The following is a 21179-nucleotide window of genomic DNA, read 5'->3' as shown; positions in this document are numbered from 1 at the left end:
CAAAGGTCAGGAAGACCCTGCTTGTCTAAACATCTCATATGCAGTAAATTAAATTTGTGGCAGCTTTGATTTGTTGATTCAGACAGTGCATTTCATACCCACATTCCTATGGTTTTGGTTTTTTTTCTGGCTGGCAACAGATGTCCAACATTTCTGCTGCACAAGGGAATCACTAGCAGTTAAGACATGGGCTCATTGTAGGATTTGTAGCTGGGAACCCACCTCTCTTCTGGGCCAGAGCAGGCCTAGACTAACCACCAGTGTCAGAGCACTGACTATTTCTTCCTATAGCATGAAAGGGACATATTCTCAAATCCTATGAACTGGAAGTTCAGTCCTGCATTTCAAAGATTTTGGCATCTGCCCTTAGATTTGCTCTCTTTTGTATTGGCTTTGAAGAACATCTATGCATCTATCTGGATCTTTCAACATGACCAAGTTTATAAGACATGCACATTTTGCTTCTCTTCATAATTCATTCCCACTATAGTCAAGCTCACACACAGTCAAAGCAGAAGCCCTTCAGAAGCACTGAACCCAGTACTAGATTGCATAAAAATGATAGTTCCCATATGTCCTTATAAACACCATGCCAAACTGTATTGTACTGTATTTACATTGTGTTAACATCTACCAAATTACCAAGCCAGCAGGAGAACATACACCCATTCACATTTCTAAACAAGGCTTATAGTCTGGGTGAACATTTAATTTTTTTTTTTAAAAAAGCAATGTCTATGAAAAAAAAAAAAGAAAATTTTAGCATAAACTTGGCCTGCAGTTTCATGTTACTTGCCAGAACTAAAACATCTGCATCCTGTGGTATCAGTCTGCTTGGGGACTTTGTTAATTCAGAGGCAGCTAGAGTTTCGGATGGGATTACCCCCGGGAGAGCTTCCTGTCCTCCTGACATTTCACATGGTTCAAAAGAAGAGAATTTAAGCTACCATGACTAAATTCTTTCTCTCTTTTACACTGTAGTTTATTTTCAAGTGTACAGTTCTACAAAACATGGAACCAGGTCCATTAATACAAACCAAGGATCTGAAATTACACTCTGGAAAGTTCCTTTCCTATCCAGGCATATTTCCTGGCTAGCACCCTTACAATTTTCCTAGGCCTGGGCTTTCTTTGTAGCTACTAGCTAATCAATCTCAAAGCTTGTAATAGGAGACCCTCACCATAGTTTTTCAGATGAGGACCAAACCAACCTGAAGATCACTCTCTGGGGAGACATAGAAAGTTGAAGTGCGAAGGAGATGAGAGCAATGGTCTGTTAAACCTGTCCCTTCCTAACAGCAGCAGAAAAGAGACTGAGTTCTCGACCTCGTGCCCAGCATCATGAAAATCTTTTCCTGGCCTGAATAACTGGGCAGTAGATTGTATTTTTAGGCAAAAGACTGAGATCTTTCCTTTTAATCTATGTGGTTCCAGGCAATATACCTCTTATTACTTACAGCTGTACACAGTAATCAGTAAGATTAATTCTAAGACCTCTGTGAGACATCTCCAGTACCAAGTCACCTAGCCCAGATTTGAAGCAGAGGTTGAAGTCAGGATACAGTAAAAGTTACCTGTCCTTTACAGGTTGGTGTTACAGCTTCATTGTGGCTGTAGCTTCTGGCTGTGCTGGAGCTTCAGGGGAATTATGGTTTCCTCTTCCAGTATAAAGAGATGTTCAGTGGGATTTAAGCAGCAAAGTGCACCAGTGTCCAGATCGGCCAGAGCTGAAAAGTGGAGACCCTAATGAGGAGCAAACCTGAACTGGACGAGGGCTGAGGACAAAAAGCCCAGTGTGTCACACTAGACTCTGTTGCACAGGCAAGTGGCATGACCTCAGAGCACTGGTGGAACAAGGGGGTTCCCCCACAGGACTACTCAGGCAAGCTTTGATCATAGACTAGGTTTTCTTGCTGTTTACTCACAAGTCGCACTCTCAACTTTCCTTACACAGCTCAAAGGACAGTGGCAGCTTTCAGTCTGCTGGCTTAGGACTGATCTAAATGGACAGGCAGAAAAGACAAAACATCTTCTAAAGTGTTGCTCAGCTGTCCATTAAACCTGAAGCACCACTGTGGAGGAGCGGTCACAGCCCTCAATTCTTCACACACTGACTCTATGTATCATTGTGGACATATGAAAGTAGAGATTCAAATTAATTTGTCATAGTCAAAGTACTAGTTTATAGCCATTATATTGATGGCAGAAGGCAAAGCACAAAGATGTTTGAAGTGCATCATACATGCCTTATTATAACTTTCTGCTTGTTCTTCAAGTTTGAGACATTTGTCGAACCTAGAACAAAAGGAACACAGATCCCTACTTTCAGCTAGGGATTTTCAGATACTTTGGTTTGAAACTACACATGCATTTGGTAGACAATGCAAGTAAAAAGCTTTTCAGGCAGCAGCCTGGGCATAAAACCCAAGGGAGTTCCTGGGTGGTCACATCCAGTTCTCCAGGCAGCCATATTTTAGACAGCATTTTGGATCATCTCTGAAGGCAAGTTCATGCTCAAGTTTTGGATTTCAACCAGGATTTTGTCCTACTTTTGTATTTGTCATGGTGATGCTGCTGCACTCTCGCTTTACTCTTCTAACAGCATACACTTAATATACAGGTTGAGCAGAGAGGCAAGGCGTGGCTCAAGAAAGAATCTTGTGCATGAAGGAGGACTTAAGCATGTCCATCAATGTTAAAAAAAGAAATCAGTCATTTTTCAGGAATCCTAATTTGCATCAAAACTTGTGGTTTGTTTTGTGCTACTTCAGGCTCGAAACGAAAAAAAACGTATGGTAAAATGCCCTTCAGTTACACCCACACCCTTCCTGTCCCTTGTTTCTTTGAGGAACTCAGAATCTGATAAAAAAAGATTGCCACGGGAGCAGGTAGGTCACACACATCCTGACAGCCCCCAACATGCAGGATGGACCAGATGCGTTTCTAAGAAACAATTCACCCTTTCTGGAAATGAGAAAGCAAGCACAAGAATTTGCCTGTGGTCCACAACTTATTTATAGCCACAACTGCAGTTAGAGTTCAGGTCTCCCTGGCCACTAAGAAAGTGAGCTCCAGCCATCTGTTTGAAGGTTAGGCAACCTCCATCTCTGCCAGCTCCCAAACTTAAATGAAAATAGAGTTGTTCTTTCTTTTCTTCCATTAAAGCTCCTCCCAAGCTTAGATTTAAGAGCCTAACATTTCAAAAATGCCTCAGTGATTTGTGAGCACCAGTCACAGTAATTTCATGCAGACACTGTGGTGAAGACTGACCACTGACCAACTCCTAGTATGGAAATATTTTGGCCACCATCATTCTGAGAGATGGTAAGGAAAGGGCTTTATGTCCAGAGAGACAGTGCAGCCTTTGAAAAACATTTTAGTAATACTTTGTCATACACAGCATCAATGCTGGAGTTGCTAGAACTCATTCCTCTGGGATATAAATTCTTTTCCTCAAAATGATATTTAAACTATATAGTCATTGTTTTTGAGCACAGTTCAAGACATTCCTTTTCCCTTAACATATATGCCTGTTTGACCTAAACTTACAAGTTGTGAGAACACTGAAGGACATTTGGTAAGTGAGCCAAACTGTACACAAAGAAATGTAATAAATTATTCTTGGAGTCAGGGAATGTCCACTACCTAAACTGTACATTTCAGTTAGGATGACAGAACATCTTAGAAAAGTCCAAATGGAATGTACCTATATCTTTTGTGATGAACATATTTCCTAATAACAGAGTAGTCCAGTTTTCTTAACATCTGCCCTGAAATGGCCCTTCCTACAGCATCAAAAGGAAAAAGCAAACACTATCTTCTTAGAGCATTGGTGGGATCTTTCAGCTTAAAGAGCCAACTGATGTGTTGTAAAATGTTCACATTTAATTTCAGTGTAGAATAGAAATCCCATCCCTCCACCTTCCACATGAACTTCAGGAAAACGCTTCAAGACCAGTATTTGCTGCTAGCAGAAGCCTTATTGCACATAACCTCCCAGGGGAAGTCTCACAAGAGGAAAGGCTCTCCAAGACAAAGATCTCTTCCAACCAGCTGGAAAACAACATTCCTTCATTCATTTACTCAAGATACTGGGAATTTTGCAGAGCTATACGAGAGATTTGTGCAATATCCCATATTACAGATCTCTGGTCTCTAAAGAAAACGTGAAAGAAGGGATGGGTGGGAGAAGAAGCCTACAATGGAGAACTCTAATTTCTGATCTTGCATCTCACCCCTATTAGGGTAGCACAGGGGAGGTCAGGACTACCCAGCATTGTACACCTGCTGTATCCAGGGATAAGTGAGCAACCAGCTGCTTGGTTTTCCACTGTCCATACACATCTCACCCATTCAGAGAGGTGCAGGTGAAAGCTCTTGTTAGTCCTTCACTGCCCATCACAGGCAGCAACTGTCAGCCCTAACTAGTCAGCCTCAAACACTCAGAGGTGGTCCTTGTCCAAATCAGCTCCCAGTCCTGATGACAGAGAAGGGTAACACAAGGTGCTCAATGTTCACACACCTGTTCAAAGCCAAGAACAGAGCCCAGGAGCCCTGGTTTGCAATGAGACCCTTATTCCCCCACACACACTTTCCATCACCCACTGACAGCACACAGTCACATCTGGGAGTGAAAACTTGCACCTGAATATGTTTGCATATCAAACCAGAGTTGACTTTTCCTCCTTAGCACAAGTCTAACCTAGTTCACTGCTGAACAAACTCAGTGACCTCCAAGGACTATAGAAAAATGAAGTGCTATTAACAAACAGTTTGATCAGTAAAGAAAAGGCCTTAGTACCTCTGGGATGAAGGAAACAAAAAAAAAAAAATTAAAAATATGTAGAATGTAAAAATGAATGGTCATAGAAGATTGGCTTAGCAAGGACTCTGTGCCAGCTGACCAGCTCTAGCATCTGGGAGCCATGAGTACCTCAGATCACAGACGTTTAGACATGCTCTGAACACCACAAAGTGTTTCAAAGCAAAGGGTAAGGTGGGGGCAAGGCTGGATTTTCTTACTGGCAGCATCCAAACGTGCTGACAGAGAGAGCCAGGAAACCAAGCCAGTCATCATTCAGCAGGCAGGTAGGGAGCTCTCTCACAGCACATCATCCACTTCCATCAGAGCCTCAGTTCCTCCATTAGCACAGCCAGGCTTGCTGCCAGGAGTCAGCAGTGACCATCAGTTAACTACCACAAAGCTGCTCTCCTCAACCTACATTAAACCACAGTCCTTCTCCAGAGCTGGGAGCACTGCAGCTTAACTTCCCTACGCTCCACCACCTTGAAAAAGAAGTAAGAAGAGATGCCATCATCAGTATTTCCTTTGTTGTTGGGCTGGACTTTGCCATTGCCTGTTGCTTGCTCCTCACTAGCATCCTAGAAACAGCAGATACTGAACAGATAGAGCCAGCACCAGGGATAAGAGAAGAGCTAACACAGCAATGGCCCGCCTTGAAAGGTAAAGAGCAACCACCAGGAATACAAGCTACAAGTATTTTAATTTCCACATACATAACCAACACTTAGAAAAAAGTCCCAAACTTTTTATGCTCCTAAAAACTGCCAACACTTCCCAGACAGGGAAAGGTGAGTGGAGGGTCAGTCAGATACCAAAAACCCTGAGTAACTTGAACTACATACATACATTTTGGCACACAAATTACCTCCCCAGACAGATTCTGCAAGACCTAAACAGCTTAGCAAGCACATGAAGACCAAGAAATTTGAAGTGGCAATGAATTATGATGCTCTGAATTAGGTCAAGTTCTTCTGGCCTTGCTACTTCAGTTATCCCTGACTTTGGCTTTGCCTACAGCTCATCATGCACTGAAACCTTCCATCATGCTGGTTATTTACCTGAGAGGGAAGATGGCTTTGGGATCAGATGTTTAGGCTTTAGACAGGCTCCCATCCTAAGTCCACCACTTGCTTCCTGTTGTCATGCCACACCTTCACCTGTATAGGCAGCCCGTAAATACATTAGCAATCTACACCATTCTGGCTCACTGTGAATGCATCAGAGTGTGCAAATCTCTCCTTTCCTCCCCATTCTGCCCTAGGCTTGTGCTTCATTTTTTTCGCCCTCCCCCCCCCCCCCTTTCCTGGGAAATGTGATGAAGGAGGGTGGAGTGGCTCAGGCTATGTACAAATATTCAGACAGTCTCTTAGCAATAAATGGATCTCAGTCAGTTCTATTATCCGTCTGGCTGTGGCTCCTATTATCTGCTGTGAATTGTAGCAGCGATCTCTGTAACAGCATTCAGGCACCATCATTACTAACTTCCACACCCTCCAAAGACTGCACTGTAACAAGGCATGCTGGATAATACTTGCCATTAGAAGAGGGAACATAAAGGATTCAAGCTATGACTAACACAGTAAAAGGCTCTGCATGGGGCTTTTACATTCATTGACCCGGGTTTGTTATTAAAGAAAATTCTAGGTTCAAAACCTAGACCTGCATTTTATACAGCACATCAGCTGACTTTCAGAAAAAGATGATTTCATCCTGTTCTTTCTCACTTCCCCACTCCCCTCCACTAAATCTTCATGGAAGACTGCAAGCAGGGAAGACACAGCACAGGCCTGTCTGGAGCTTACAGTCCCCAAATGGGGACCATAAGCCCGAAATGGCAAGCTTGTCAAGCCCAGCAAAGCACTGAGAGCCTGCGATGCACCGCAAATGGGGACACTGCGGGGAACGTCTAGCATTTCAGAGCTGAAAGCCTCCAAAGCAGCACTCAGATGGCTCCTTGTTAAGAACAGGAATTTTGGGATCCAAACCCACATCTTACTTCCTTGCGTTTTTCACAAGCCCTCCAGTTTGTTTGAGGCCCATCTGCAAAGCCTAGATTGAAATCTAATATCCTTCCCCAGGGTAGGATGAGGGTTTTAAGAGAAAACCTCTTAGGGCTCCCTCCCATAGCCAGCAAGGCAGGGCCGCAAACATGAGCTCCACCAGTGCTCATTTTCTTATGGGTTTTTACCTGGCAATGGATTGATTTCAGCCTCCCAGGCACAGAACCTCTGAACAGAGGCTTTCCTGAAACTAGGATATTTCAAAAACCTCTCTCCTGCATAGCTTCCCCAACACTTTTCTGACTTGGACGCCCATTTCACAGCAGGGCTTAATATCTTACTATTACCCGTCAGTCAGCATGGCTGAAAAATTAGTCATCAACCTAAAAAGTTATTAGGAAACACTTGATACTATGATTGCTTTCCTGTGGAACGAAGCAAAAGGAAGAGGTAGGGGAGGGAAGGTGAGTGAAACCTTGCACTTACAGTCGGGACAGCTTTTCCAGCACAGGAACAGCTCCCCCGGGGAACCTCAGCACTCAAGGTCCCAGCTTGGCACAGCCACTCCCACCGCTGGTAGCCCGGAGGCAGCTGGCAGAGACTGCCTTAAATAGAGCTGCTGCTCCCCGCAGCCATCGCTCCGGCGGCACCACCCATGGCTAATGCGGTCCAGATGAAAGTCATTCGTCGGCCGCAGTTGCTCTCAGGCCTCAGCTGGGAAGCGCGGCTGGGGGCTTCTCCCTCGTCTGCCCGCGGGCATTTGGGTCCGGGAGCTGGGCTGGCTGCTGTCCCACCCGTGCGCAGAGCAGCGCGGGGATGGGGACAGCAGCTGGCTCTGCAGCATCGTGCCATGGGCTGTGAAACCCAGGGAGGGGTAGGGGATGAGGAAAGGAGCACAAGGGGTAAGCTCCACAAGGTCTAGGAGGTCAGGGACCTGTGGCTGCTGCCATCAGCAACATCTCCTTTTGTATCTGTGTAAACCCCTGAGGAGTCCCTGAGGCAGAGTTGCCCAGTGCTGTTCTCCTTCATCCTTGGATGTCTTCTGGCCACCCCAAACTGCTGTCACAGGCCACCCTCCGCTCTTGTCACCACTCCTACACAGTGTCCTGGGAGCTCCCCCAGCTCTGCAGATGGTGAGATGTGCAAGCCTGAGCTGGAGACAGCGAATGGCATTGGAAGAAGGGAAGAATTATAGTGGGAAGAAAAGGGAGAAAACTGGGAGCACTTAAAAAGGGCATGAGACTGACCACAACCACAAAAAGCAGGGAAGAACAGAACATTACACCTCTTCATGGCCATTTTCACACCATGCACAATCAAATTCAAGGCATCTCAGGGTGGAAGGAGAAGTAACCTGTTGATGAAAAACAAGAACCAACAGCCTGTAAAAACATGGTATCTCCTTAAGCAAGATTTTTTATGAGACAGAGCTTAGCCATTGTATGTACCTGCTCAAGCCCACTGCCCTACAGCTCAAAAGGCATTTGCTGGGAAGTGGCTGCCACTGGCTAACAGCCCTTGTGCCCACAGCAGGGCTGGCTGGAGCTGGCAGTCTGAAAAGCTGCATTTTAAGTGGCTTTCTGGCAAGCAGTGCCAAACATTTGCAGAGGATGTTTTGAGAAAGTAAAAAAAAAAAAAAGAAAGACTCCCCCTCATTTTTATGTTAATAAAAACGTATTTTATTTGTATACAGTTTATATGTTTCATAAAAACGCTAATTACTCTCCCAAACAGGGGAGAAATGCAGCAATTCTTTTGCATCCCACTGCCCCCTGCCCTACCCTTTATACTTTTATGACGCAGCATTTATTTAAGTCGGATTTGTGCCCAGCTCATTCTGCCTTTCTCATGGCACATCCTCCCCTCTCTTCCCACTCATAAAAAAAATAATAACTTGCAAATTTATTTCAGTGGAAATTTGGAAAAACATTATGAAGGAAAAAAGAGTCTCCAAACATAAAGCATGCAAGGACTCCAACGCTGCCCCCCCACCCCCCTTTCCACAACTTTTTCCTTTGGTGCATACATTTTTCCAAGGTCACCTCGGAGGCTTTTCCTAGTTGGCTATTAAAACAAAAAAAGAATGCCTGCCCCAAGAAGCACATGAAGCCATCACTGTGGCTTGGACTGTTTCCCTGTGTACGGATGCCATGGGAGAAGCAGCAGGGCGGGGGGGGGTTGAGCTGATATTTTTCCAAGACTTTTTCTCTCACCAGAGGAGGATGAAGATGGAGTGATGAGTGAGGTTCCATTTGTCTGGCAGCATGAGTCACTCAGCAGCAGTTTCCGATACACACTTTTTTTTTCTTTTTTCTTTCCATTACAGAATTTGGTGTCATTTATTCCTTCCTCCTCCTCAAGAAAAAAAAATAATAATAAATCCCGCTACCGTTATGTCTAATTTATTCTGGGAACTTGTTTGAGGACCCACCAAACATGGGGGGAAGGGTGATTTGAAACACAATCCAAAATATAATCGGCTCTGGAAGCTTTTAAAGAGACTCCTTTAAGGCTGTGCCAAACCTTAAAGAAGGAAAATACTTCCACTAAATCCCTCCCACCATGAATGGGATCCTGTATGTCTGAGGCTTTTTATTGGCTGGGTGGTTTGGGGTTGTTGTTGGTTGTTTTTTTTATATCAAAGATGTTACTCTTTCAAATAGGGTCTGAGCTCTGTGGCTTTTCAGCAGGCAGCAAATTCTTGCTCCTCGGGCATGCAGTGATCTGACACAGCCCTCCCCCATGTTGGGTCGGGTTCTCATGCTAAGATCTGGCTCCTGGAGCTTGAGCTGTTGCTTTTTTCTGGAAGCTGTTTTTTCCCCCTCTTCACCCTTTAAAAGCAAAACTAAACAAAACTAAGTCCTTAAAAAAAAAAAAAAAGCTTCACAGAGCCCAGAAACCCAGCCTGACCTCCCTACTTCTGAAATATTCCCACCATCTGCAGGCAAAAGCTGGTGCTGGTGCTGCTGGCACAGCCTCCACCAGCTCCTCTGCATCCAGCCACTACCAGGGGGTGAGGCAGGAGAAGACCCCATCAGTGAGCAGAGGATGTGCACAAGACATTACCCAGTCGATAGTGTTATGAGCAATGTGTGAGCATGGCCAGGCTGCCTCTTATCCCCCCCAGGTAACTCTGTTTGGTCTTTCTCCAGGCCTCAAACTGACCAAACTCCAGCTGTCCTTCTGCTGTGACTCCCCTGTGTGCCTTCTGACAGAACTGAACCAGGCTTTGAATGAGGACATTACCTATCCCAGTGCTAAACCAGTCACTTGCATTGGCAGACCACAGGATGACTGTAGAGTTTATCTGTTTAATTATTTTGATGGAAGAGTGTCTCAAGGAGGAATGGAAGCACTGTTATATTTTGTTATATTATAGCTGGAAGTCCTGCTGCCCTATAGTTTTTCCTTCCAGCTACATGTATATCCAGGTCTGGGAATGCATACCACTGTAATTTCTGTCCTACAAGGGATAGCATTAATTCAGCCCCACAGCCTGTACAGTGCTTAATCCTGGTTGTTTATTCTTTCAGATGCCACATTTAGCTTCTGCTCCTCTGTCCAAGTCTCAGTCTCAGCTCCACCAGTCCACACTGTGCTGAGAGAGTAAACAGGAAAACTCAGCAACAGGGGAAAGCAGCACTCTAGGAGCAGAAATCTCCTTCCTGAGCTCAACAGCCCTACAGAAAATGCCACAGGAAAAATGACTGGATGTTTGATTGGAGTGAACCCCATTTTATTTGAATCCAGGCACACACTGGCACCAAAGAAGGGCCCTTTCTCCAATGACTAGGAGGTCAGGGACTCCAAGGCATCCTGCCCACAACAACCTCATTCTTTACATGCCATGAGGAACTTCTCTTCTGCATTTCAACTTCTCCTCTAGTGCAATCTCACTCAAAACTGGTAAAGCCCATCCTTGTAGCAGTGACTCTTCTAACACAGACTGGAAGGCCAGAGAGACATCCTGACAGTGTTTACTATTTTATTAACATGTTTCTCATAGGGGATGTCTGCACTTCAAATATTTTATTGCTCTTTCTCCTCCTTCCCCCAGACGAGCATGTGCTCTTGGACTGCACTGGCAGCTACATGTAAATGGCTGCAGCAGAAGGAAGCAGCTGCAGCCAAACTTTTGCTATCTGGACTCTGTGAGCTGGGCAGGCAGAAGGTCGTGCTCTCCAGAGTCACCCAGAGTGGCCCAGGTTGCTGTGTGTCCTCAACCAGGCTTTGTGCCATGTGCCAGACTGACCACTGACTCCCTGTTTTCTGCTTGGCCACTCTTAAAACAGTTGACTATTTGGGGCCGCAAAGCATCTTGGAGACCCCACAAGAAATACTCCCCCTCAGTTCTGATTTCCTGTTTACAATGACATTTTGGGTTGTGCTTCCAAGCCAGTGTTTAATCCTTTTACTCTGTCACATTGATTTTGAATCATTCTAGTTTAAGTGTTATGAGTACCAAGACAAATATTTTTTATGAGTCTCAAACCACAAGTATCATTATTGACCTTATTTTTAATTTCATCACAAATAATCCCAAGCTTAGTTTGACAGGATCCATCTTCCACAAGCTACCAGAGGCCACCTGATTAAGAACCAGCCTCATGAAAGCAGCTATTTAATGAAATTTCAAGACAGCTCTGAAAGGAATAGGTTCAGACCTCCAACCCCACAGTAAAAAAAGGCACATAACCCTCTCTGGGAAAGCAACACAAACTGCTCTGTAAGTAAACTGTGCTCATCCAGCTTTACTTTTCTTATGCTTTAGATTTCAGTAGTTGCCAAAACATTATTGGTGTCTCCCAAACAGAAGCAAAAATTATTTATTAAAGGAAATTGGAGTCCCTCCCTGAACAGCCAAAGGGTCCACAGTCTGAGAGAAATCCAGACGTGGAAGTACTGTGGACTCCAAGCACTGCCACATCCATCTGTGAGTTTGTGGCTATTTGCAGCTCAAGACAATTTCAATGCAAACTGAATGGTCAATTCTCTTTGTACAGGAACACCATGGCATTTTCTGTAAGGGCAACTTGCAGCAGAAAACTCATTGTGGTTTTCTCACCCATTTGACCAGAGGAATGTGTTTTTTGAATCTGTGAAGGAACCCAACTTAAAGATTGTAAGTTAAAGGGAAGAAAAAGAAGTCAATGTCACATCAGACTTTTTGTGCCAAACCTCACCATATAGAGATGTGCAATTATGGAATTTCCTGAAATACATTTTTGCTAGAAAGAGAAATGGATATGGGTTACACAGGACTCTTAAAGAGCCTCATGAAAGGATATAGGGTCATAACCAAATGACCCAGTGACTGGGGAAAGAATACCACAGTGTCCAGTGTCAGGTGGCAATCCAAGTCTGAGCTCTCAAATACATATGCTAAAGGAGGTATCCACATGCAACATGTGCCAGCATGGGGTTTTTAAGCACTGATTATACCTGGACGCAGCAGGCCCTGTGTGCCTTGCAGTAGATTGGTGTTACTGGCATGAACCCACTTACTCATTCCTAGGAAAAAAAAAAAGCGGTTCTGTTGCAGCAGTGTGTTCTAATCTAAACTTCTCCGGCCTTCTCCTAAAATACCAGCACTTCTGGTCAACTATTTAGTATCATCAAGAGAGAGCTGGAAACTCCCTCAGTGCAAGCGCCCACATCTCACCCCCCACAAGGCCCCGGGACAGGCAGGGTTTCTTCAGCCTTCATTGCATTCCAATGTGCTCAGCGTGCTCACTCACACAGGTCTGTGACCTTTTCAAGGGTGGGGTTTTTCCTTTTTTTTTTTTCGTCCTGGTCCTCACAAACCCTAATTATGAATCCAAGGTCGTTATCAGTAATGTCAATTATACAATGGCTGAGCAGCTGCTCCCCCTGTTGCTGGCCTAATAGTGCCATGTTGAAGGAGACAGCAGAATTTCTCGTGCCATTTAAAATCTGCTATATCATGAGTTTCCTTTCAATTGCAAAAGCAGAAAAACAGCTTGAGTACTTTCCCTCCTACATCTTTACTTCAAGCTGGTTTTACAGTCCTCAGTACATCTTTCAGCATCTCCTGCCTTAAATACATATCCCAAAGGGAGTAAAGAATTTAAAAAGACCAATTCTTCCCAGATGGTACCCAAAGTCATCTATGAACACAATGATAGGAGCTGCTTTAAAATAAACTCTACTGGAGATTTTTGGCTGTGGGAGTACAGGGCAAGTGGCCATTCACATGTTACAAAGTGCTGTACTCACTATTAAAATACAACTACTTCAGGGCGAGAACTCAGAGGCAGCTCACTAGTGCAGAGCAGCAACAGATAATGTTGATGTACAGGAAGCAGAGCAGTATTTAGCATGCAACTGAAGCGAAATGGGGCTGCCTTTCTTCACCTCCATGTATTTTATAACAGTTTAGATAACTAGAAGGAGGTAGCCCCAACAACAAGCCATCAGTTATCAGTGATTTCCTCTTCTGTGCTTGGGGTGAGGAGTGTGGTGTGCCACATCCCACCACGTAGGAAGTGTTAACAAGCACTTACTTTTTCATGGCAGGCATATTGCTAGCAAATATCAAAAGAGACCTAACTCTTCCCCTTTCATATGTATTACGTATCTTTTCCTTCTTCATCTCAGAAGATAAAAGAAGATAGCTGAATTCACATGTGGTGACCTCCTCTGTGACACCCCTTGCAAGGTCACAAACACCAGCACTGGGAAACACCCATTTGCCAAATCTAAAGCTTAGCTTTAGAAGAAATCTGTTTCGGTGCCTCTTTTATGTAAAGCAATGCTAACATGATGTTGTACAGGGGAACACAGCTCTTTCAGTTTGCACATCAACTGTTCATAAATGGATTTCTCCCTTACTGACGAGCCACAGGCCTCCTCTCCTCACCTCCTTACTTCTCATTCCCAATTTCTACATCGCAAAACTCTTACTGGAGCCTCAGACTAAAGTTGGGTTCTTCCTTACTATTAATCCCAAAAAGGAGAAGCAGTGGGCCAATTTGTCTTATTGATGCTTACACAATCCTATCTCTGTCTGTGTGTTTGCTGTGCCCCCTCTTACTGCATTAACTAGGTTAGAAAGCAAATTAAAAAACTCTTGCCATTGTCAGTGCAGCCAGCAGCTATGACTCAGAACACACAGAGGCTGCAGATTTGGTGAGTAAGATGGAGCTTTTTCTCCCCACACCCCTTTTCTTCTTTCTGTTTTTTTTTTTTTTTAAACAGTCTCAGAAAATAGAAAAACTTCAAAGAATTTGACTCTTTCTCAAAATTGATGTATGATTAAGGATTTCTGCTGTAGCCACCTTTTCAGATAACTCCAGTCATAGATGAGGTTCTCCAGTTTTGCGTGGTCTGAGCAGCTCCAGAAACTGAAGTGCCTCCTGATGCCCTTAGGGTTTGCACATCTGGGCTTAACCATGCGAGATCCAGAACTCTCAATGTCTACAAACTATCAGAACTTCCTGCTTAGCCCAGGAGAATGCTGTCAAAACAGACTTCTTTACTGAGTGACTCAGTGCTGCTTTCAGTCCTTGCCAGAAGCCAAGTACAGAGACACGAGGAAAACAAACAGAAGTTACTGAAGCATTTCAGAGTTTTCAGAAAAGTTTGGTTCAGCTTTAATTCCAGTAAAGCTCAGAGAAGGATGAAGCAGAAAAATATTTCCTAACCAAATTCCTCATGCAAAGGCTCTTAGTAGACAAGCACGTGTAAATTTTACAACATTTTCACATTCCTGGTCAGGACCTGCAAGGTCCTGGAAAATGTACATACAGAATGCATGGAAAAATGCCCTAAAGATACCAGCTCAAGTTTTGCCTGCAGCTCTCTACCTCCCACAGCCAACAGATTTCCCTGGAACTGCATGCGTTTCAGAGTAGAATTCAGCCTGGGTTTTTTCTTTTTTTTTTTTTTTTTTTTTTTTTTTTTTTTTTTTTTTTTTCCTTTTTTTTTCTCCTTTTTTTTTCTCCTTTTTTTCCCCCCCTGTTGTTTTTGAAGCAGTATAATCACTTTATGGAAGAGCCTGGCAGACACCAAAGGCTGCATGCACACAAGCATGCTTGCTGGGAATTCTCCCCCAGGAATGCTCAGCTTGGATCTGGCCAGCTTTTCATATAATTCAAACAGTAGAATACCAGGTTGTGAAAACAAAATAGTCCAAATATATTTAAGTGTGAAAAACAAAGCTGTATTTGCCTAAAGTTAGAGAAAAAAATTAAGCCCCAGATATGCTCCAAGCCCATTTCCATGCCAAAGCCTATCTTGGATCTGTATTCACACACTCCTTTGTGGGTTGTTTGTGATTAACATCAGTTTGGCACTGGGGAAAAGGAACCATCAGATAGATCACCAGCTCCTTCCCTACTGCATCCCCCTAGAAAAAGTACCATAGCTCAAAATAGGACAGCAAAGCAATAAGTCACAGAGCCCACTCCCCACCCCAAGCTTGTGATAATGGCACAATGGAAAATAGAACAACAAAAAAGTTGATATGCCATGTAAAAAAGTTAATGTGACCTAATCTGGGCCACAGAACACTGAAATGTCTTCTTCATGACAACATAGTTGATTCCTGACATCGCTGAAAAACAGAGGGAAGTTCAGGTCCCTGAGAGTACTGCTACAATTATATTATTTTAAGTTTAACCTTTTAAAACTTCCTTTAAATGTAACTGTCTACCTCATGGGGTTTATGACACTGTGATTGCAATAATTCAGCCAGCCCACTATTTGTTTTTAAACACGCGTTTCACATACATGAATGTGCACAAACTGAAATCCATCCAATGGGAATTCATTAGTCTTTAAAATTACCAAGAAAGCTACACAACCATACCTGGAGCTCCAGCCTGCAAGCCCATCAGGAACACATGTTCTGCAGCTGGACACAGCTCCCATAGCCACAGCCAATCCCAGGGTCTGGACCTGCGCTCAAACCACCTCCTCCCATCAACTCACCAACAGCATAACACCCCTTGGCACACACAGCTGCAGAGGAAGGGTGGCCATTGCTTCTCCACAGATTTATCTTGATCAACAGCCTATCTGCAGGCTGGCTAATCCTAACAGATGGTAACTACCGATAACGTACCTTAATAGCAAGCTGATGTGTTTAAACAGTACAGCAAATCTCACATTTGTTGTTTTCTTCCATCTTCACAGTTATTCTGAGCAAAAGAAGCATTTCTTTTTCCCTCATAATTTAAAAAATTTAAGTGTCCTATTAATCAAACTAGTTAATGAGGCAAATTGCAAGTCCTCTGAAAAATTATATGACATGAAAAGTCCAAGGGTTACAAATTTAAGGAAATCATTAGACTATCTTCCTTACACAGGACAAGAGGAGTTAACTCTGGCTTTTTTGACAAAATAGAGCCTCTGATTCATCACTGCATCAACTGACTAGCAGAGTAAGACCAATTTAGGCAGTTTCTAGCAGACTACAGAACCCAAATCAAACAGTCAACAAAATTAGACCAAAACCTTGTGCTTCAAGTGGGGGATTCTGACCCAGGCGTAAATCATCAACTGCAGGTTCTTCAGCTGGTGTTTGTAAGGTCACAATCCCCTCATCAAACTCACTGGAGGTCCAAAAGACAACTTCAATGCATTCTCCCAATTAAATAGCTCGTTTGGATCTAATACGACGTTTATTGACTCCAGGGCCTGTATTGATTCTGAATAGGCTACAGCTAAGGTTTACTAAATGCCTCGGAGATAAATCAGCATGCAGGTAATAAACTGCAGATCACATAAGCAAACATTATTTAATTATATTCCTATTAATATATTGAGTCTGTAATGAATTTTTGAGGCATTTAATTATCAATTTGACAAGATAATCTAGGGGTAGTTAATGATGGACCAGTAAATTGTTAAAAAAACACAGACACTTAATAAGTCTCCTAACTGACACTGAATTAACTTGCTTTAGCTGTCTGGTTAAATAGACAGCAGTTAATTACAGAGTGCTTAAACAGTCTCACAATTTTAATATATGACCTGCTTTGCTGTGCAGTAACCATACAGCAGGAGACATGGGGTTTTCTCCATGAATTTCCTTCTGATGGCTACATTACTTGCTGTCATAGCCACTTTTGTCTTCAGTAAGATTCACCAGTTAGGTCTTTATTATTTACAAATACAATGGGCCGTTCCCTCCCTTTAGTGATCGGGAATCATTGTGTGGTTTAGTCCCTGCAGAATTAACAACAGAAAGGGAATTTCTCACTTGTAGGAGGGGTAACAGTTTGGAAATGGAAGCTGTTGTCCCTGGGCAGGCAAAGACACCGGCTAAAGACGCTGGCTAGCTGTATATGGCTGAATATTGCTGTCTACATATTCATATATATCCAAGAAATGCTTTACCCAGTGCCAAAGTGCAGCTCCTTATTTGGATAAAACCCGACACTTCACTGCCATGATGGGTTCAGCACTGACTCATACAAAGATGATCACTTATGTGTTTTGGGCACATAAAAAAAAAAAGACAAGTGAGCCAGCCAAGGCAGCACCAGAGACAAGCATTAACAGTTCATCCCAGAGGTTAACAAATAAGGGTAACAAATATTAATAGCTGTGACACCTTCTCTAGGAGTAGCCTCAAGCTAAACTGAGGAATTGCAGCTTCCTGTAGCTGGGGAAGTGGTGGCACTAGTTGGTTTGAAATGTAAAACACTGCTGATAATCCTGGGTTGTGCATGAATAAAACATTGTAGATCCTTAATCAACTGAAGAAAACACAGTCCTTTAAGAAAAAGAGGTTTCAGGAAGTAGAAGCAGTGTTGTTTGGCTCCAGGAGTTCAGAGGCCCCTAGTCATCAGTCTCTCCTATCATTAGCTTCAAGAGAAATTTTCAAGTGCTGGTTCTTTTAATTTATTTACTTTGGGGAGCCTTTAAGAATCAAGTCTTTCTCCACAGTAATTATGCAGCCTAAAAGATCTTTCCCAAAAATAAATAAAAACATTCATGCAATAGCACAAATCCAGGAAGAAGGGCTTTAAAAAGCCACCAAATGTTATGCTGCTGGAAAACTTGAGCAGAAACCCCAGCGACCCTTCCTGAGCCAGACATTTGCATGACAGTTCAATGACAGGAAGAACATCACTCTGCATCATTAGCAGCTGTGGTAGTGTTAAGTGGCAGGGTTACTGGGCAGAGTTCTTCCATCACGGCCTCCTCAAGGTACAAATTCAGAAGATACAACCCTCAGTCTAGGAACAAAGAAGTCCTGAAATCTGTATCTCTAGCTGCTTTATTTAAGTCATGTCATGTTCTTCAGAGCTAGGCCAAGAAAGACTGATCAGGGTTGTTGGAAGGCACAAGGTTCCAAGTTTCCCAAGGCATCGTTCTCCAGCTCCACCCAAGTGAGAAGAAAAAGTTTCTGCCACCTGTGGTTTGCCAGCTGGGCTGAGGGCAGCTTGGACACCTCTGCTGGCTGCTGAGGACACCCCAATTTATGGCTTGAGCAGAGCTGCTTGTGGTCCTGCAGGCCTGTTCTGCCCAAGGAAGCAAGAAAAGCCTTAAGGAATTGTTGCCACTTCAAAAGCATTGCTTGCTACAGGTTTATCAGGGATGCAGAGAGGGAAAGGACCAGGTCTTGCCCCCTCACCCAGCTCCCCCAGACTCAGCACTCATTTCTCATCCACTGAGCAGCAATCTCCCTTCAAGAGGTACTGGGTCATTTCAGGGCAAATCATGGTAGGATCAAGGTCTGAACTACTCCTCACAGAGAGAGCAGCAGTTGAGGCTGAAAGGAATTCACAGCCCTTCAGCTTGTGATGGAGGTGGGACCAAGGCTAGTTCACAGACCATTCCCTCAGGGCAAAAAGGGGAAGCAGAGCTGAGTTTAACCCCTTGTTTACTCAAAGAGAGAGCTACACTTTCCCTGTGCTGACACCAAGCCATCAAGGTTAGTGACAGGGCTGTGCTCTGTAGGATACTTGTTCATGCCCAGTTGTTTTGGGCATGCCATTAGAGAAACTATTTTGCCAGAGGTGTTGTCAGATTTACCACCAGCTCTGCGTGTGGAACTCAGCACATGCATCACCATGTGGTGATTCTCAAAAGCCACTTTTGGTCCCAGCATCCCTTGGGATGTCTAGAAACAGGCTTTCACTGTGTGCCACAAAGCACAAGCATGGCCTACCGTGTTTTTGGACTGGCTGGTGATGGAGTGGCTGGTCATGGCATGCGGCCGTGATGTGTTTTGGGAGATAGAATCACAGCTGTGGCCCTCAGGATTCTTGGTCAGCGCTGCTGTGGTCCAGGTCCAACTGAAAGTCAATGTCCTGCTCTCCAAGACCTTTGCTTGCTCTGGTCTATCCCCACAGGCTCCTTCTCTGTGATTTCTGCTCAGAATGGGCAGCTGCCATGCCCTGCTGGGGCTGTAGATGTGGGCTGTGAGTGCTGCTAGCCCTTCACCTCTCCTCCCCATCATGGATAAGTGCTCCAGCCTCTGCACATCCCTCCTCCTCTTACACAGATGGTTGCCGAGGTTTCTCTTTGGCTGCTGCTTTTGGGCCCAGCTGCAGGAGGGCTCTGCTCCAACACAGGCTCAGCTGGGCTAGCACAATGAGAAAACAAAGGCCAGCTCGCTGGGGATCTAAGCCTTTTCAGCCCTGTTTCCTTTTCTGATGCTTTCATTTCCTCCAAGCAAAATGCTGCTGAAAGGAGGACAGTGTGGCTGTGGCTGCTGCCATAGGCATGGGGGCTTGGATGTCACTAGCTGCTTCTTCATTTGGGTCAGTGACTTCAAAGGAGCCTTCACTCAGCTCCTCCCTTAGAGATAAGGTTTCTTCTAAGCTTACCTCTTTAGAAGAAATACTGATTGCTTACCCAGGCAATCAGTAGAGACCTGGGATCACTCTACCTTAGAAACAACTGGCTGTGCCTGGCCTATATTCCTACAGCAGATCCTGGCAGAGGTGCTGGACATCTCAAAGGGAGTGCAGGAAAGACAGAGCCTAGCAGGGACTTTTTGCCTTTTAGCATTTGCTCTGCAGATTCCAAGGCACCCAGCAAACCCAAGGATACATTTGGGGAAGTTGTGAGGAATTGGGGTAGTTTGTGCTCTGGCAATTACAGCGTGGGGTGGGAAAGTGGAGGATGGAATGAAGTGGCCTAATTTATAGCATGGCTTTACTGCCACTGCCTGTGACAGTGAGGGAGAAGGGGAACGTTCCGTGTTGGAGAAAGGGAGGCTGCATTCATTTAAAAGTTTTTTTGGCAGGTGACAAAGTTATCCTTGCTGGGCAAGGGAGAAGGTGCTAATCTGCGTGTATGTTACGGAAGGAATTAATACTCCCTGACCTTACAAGAACTTTTAAGTTAAACCAAACCAAACTGAACCGCGTACGGGAGATTTCCTAGAAGGGGGCTCCTCAGGGAACCGATACCTCCCGAGGGACACACAGACCCAGCGTGCCCTCGGGAGAGCCGCAGCCCCTCCAAAGGCTGCCCCCCCGCCCCGGGCTGTGCCCCGCCGAGCCCCCCGGGCCGCACCATCGCGGGCTCGCCGGCAGAGGGCACTCGGGGAGCGGGATTGCCCGCGATCCGCTGCCGCGGGACCCACCGCGATCCCGGGATGCGGCGCGTTCCCGACTTGTCCAACGGCGATCACCTGGAGAGACCGGGCTTCAGAAGGCAGCGCTTTCCCCTGCTTTTCCCGATTCCAGAAGTGTTGTGTGGCTTGTTTTAAATTCGTTTAAAATGGATCAGGAGCAAATGGAATGCGTGTTCCTGTGGAAAAGGTCGTGGGAGGTACCAACGTGAAGGCACTAGTCGCAGGATTGAGCAGTGGGGTCCTTGACCAGCCCAGCCAAGTCTCTCCTAAAAATGGATCTCCTCCAGAGGACAAGGATGGAAATAAAGCACCTCTGAAGAAGGAGTCTGGCACTGTTGCACCTTTCCCATCCACTACACCAACTTCCATCCTGTGACCTGCTCATTGGACAGATACACAGGGTTGTGGGAGATGGGGATTCTTGGAGATGGAGCACCATTTTCTGCTGCTTGACCAACTCTGGCCAGGACCTCATTTCTGGGGACCCACCCCCTTCCAGCCTGCGGAGCCCTCACTACCGTTGACAAGCAGTTTTATTTCAAGTTTCACAAAGCAACGTGGGCTGTGTCCTTTGAGCTCAGGACCCTCCTTGGCCTCTTGGCTGCTGTTTCGCAGCACTACATCCTTCCCCATGGAAGGGAACTTGCCTGCCTGCAGATGCGGTGGCCAGAAGTACCGTATACAGCTAATATGGGGACAGAGGAGAGGGGTACATATGTCTGTGGAGTGATAGCAGCACCTGGTCCCAACTTACACAAGGGTTGCAGGGGACTGCAGCCCAGGAAAAGGCCCTTCCTTTGAGCCCCTCTAACCACGA

General features: G+C 44.9%; 1 long non-coding RNA gene across 2 annotated transcripts in view; it reads right to left on the bottom strand.

Annotated features, from left to right (window-relative positions):
• LOC135419611 (uncharacterized) overlaps positions 1-6031 on the bottom strand; it is a 103613-nt gene extending 97582 nt beyond the window's left edge. The window contains exon 1 of one of the 2 annotated variants that reach the window (XR_010433056.1): positions 5863-6031. This is a non-coding gene — a long non-coding RNA (uncharacterized LOC135419611). The remainder of the gene's footprint in view (positions 1-5862) is intronic. The other variant, XR_010433057.1, reaches the window with a different exon arrangement.
• Positions 6032-21179: the final 15148 nt, after the last annotated feature.

The sequence above is a fragment of the Pseudopipra pipra genome, chromosome 10 (genome assembly GCF_036250125.1).
Source record: "Pseudopipra pipra isolate bDixPip1 chromosome 10, bDixPip1.hap1, whole genome shotgun sequence".
NCBI classification, from domain to species: domain Eukaryota; kingdom Metazoa; phylum Chordata; class Aves; order Passeriformes; family Pipridae; genus Pseudopipra; species Pseudopipra pipra.
This window is presented reverse-complemented; position numbering and strand designations above follow the sequence as displayed.